Below are 2,016 nucleotides of genomic sequence, written 5' to 3' on the forward strand. Positions count from 1 at the left end.
TTTGGAGGTGGGGGGGGGGCGGTGAAAATTTAGCATAGCTCCACATCTGTTTTGCCGTACTGCTAATGCTATGCGCACACAGACTGGTTTTTATCAGTTTGAGGATGACCACCTGTATTTTCCATATTTTGATTAGTTGCAGCCATTCTATCTCTCTTCTTCTCACAGTTTTTCATAACTAATCAACATCTTTTTTCTTGTCTCTGAGCATTTTGCTACTTGTGGGAAGAACTTTGTTTATTTTCAGTAAATATGTGTTCAGTTTTAAAATATTGTGCAATTTGTTAGGACTGCATCCTGTTAAGCCTCCATTTTTTTCCTATTAAGTAATAAGCTCTAGCGCATGCATTCTGAATCTGCATAACCCACTGATATGAGGTTCAATTTCTCTTACCTGGAAATAAGTTAGGTTATATTGTATATTGACCTCTGAGAAATCCTTATCATTGGCCAAGTCTCTTTATTATCCAGCAGAGGCATGCATCCATGATAAGATCCTAGGTTTAAATCCTTACAGATATCCAATTTGTCGAGCGCCATAAGTTAGCGTACTTATGTCGTTTAAGGAATATTTTTATGCTTTATCTTAAAACATCAAAGTATGAAGATGTGCGTTATAAGCTTCTAACTTTGTGTGAAAATTTGCAAGTAGCAGATGAGAGTCATTATGTATCAAAGTTCCTAACTGCTAACAGTTTAAGAAGCATAATTAGAATATTTCCATTGCCTTTTATTAAGTAATAAAGGACAATGTCGATAAAGTTTAATATTAGTATTATTTTTCCATAATTACTGTACCATACTCTGTATTGTAGCAATTACTTATTTAGGCGATGGTTAGACTAGGCGGGCTAGGGGTGGCAAACGGGTCGACCCGACCCGACCCGACCCATATAAAATTTGACCCGACCCGTATAAGTGTGACCCGACCCGACCCGTTTAATAAATGGGTCAATGTGATCCGACCCGATTATTAAACGGGTTACCCGACCCGACCCATATAACCCGAATAACCCGTTTATCTAATGCAAGACATATACTAACACATATAACTAATAAAAAATTTTATACAAGCACAAAAAAACACTTTTTGCAAGCTCTTTAGACAAAAACTATTACTACTCACAACATGGAGTTATTTCAAAGACGTATTCAGTATTTAAATGTACTTCAACAAATTGCAAATATCGACAAACAAAAATACATCATTTGTTCAAGGCCCTGGACGGTCCCAAATCATGTCGCAAGGAAAAATGTCTTCACAAGGACCTGGAAATATTGGTCAAGGGGGTTTCCTACCGCAAAAAGCAATGAAGAGCAGTAAAGGAAAATATATGTAGACATTATACAATAATATAGCATGTAGTTATCCTTCTTTTCCGCATTTATTTTAGTTCCCTCTCTTCTTTAACTCTTTGCAGTATATTCATGTACTCTTTGCAGTCTGGTGCCAGGAACCCATAAGTCTTCATGAGGCAATCAAATGTGGCCTGCACACAGAAAAAAGCAACAGGATTTTAATAGATTGATATTAGTCTCAATATTAATACCATAATATCACTTGTGAAAGAACAATTACCATAATTTGAATAGACTCCTGCCAAAATGCCAATTTGATAATTTAGCCCAAAAAAATTTACAATGTATCATGTACAAAACATCCGTACCAGAGAAACCCACCTCTTGAATCCAAAAGGTTAAAACCTCACCTTAAAAAACCTCACCTTTAAAAAAAACCAACATGAATGGAAATCCAATAGTCATACACATCAGATCAAAGATACTGATATTAATCCACAAAAGCAGCATTACGAACACCCAACCTCACCTATTATCCGAATAAATAATCAAAAAAAGTTGAATTCGAGACATTACCAAATTATTTCTGCAGCCATGACATAGTGACAAGCACACTCATTAAATGAGTCCAACAAGGTTGTAACTTACCTGTTAATACTCTTGACTATATACGAAAGTTCGCTCACCTCTATTCAAAATTTCAAATCATGAAGATAT

At 35.7% G+C, this 2,016-nt stretch overlaps 1 long non-coding RNA gene across 1 annotated transcript; it reads right to left on the bottom strand.

Moving 5' to 3' along the window:
* LOC109821846 lies at positions 1,094–1,684 on the bottom strand. Its single transcript, XR_002241988.1, has 2 exons — positions 1,580–1,684; positions 1,094–1,490 (listed from the first exon to the last, which is right to left on the bottom strand). It is a non-coding gene; the product is annotated as an uncharacterized LOC109821846 (long non-coding RNA).

This window comes from Asparagus officinalis, chromosome 8 (genome assembly GCF_001876935.1).
Source record: "Asparagus officinalis chromosome 8, Aspof.V1, whole genome shotgun sequence".
NCBI lineage: Eukaryota > Viridiplantae > Streptophyta > Magnoliopsida > Asparagales > Asparagaceae > Asparagus > Asparagus officinalis.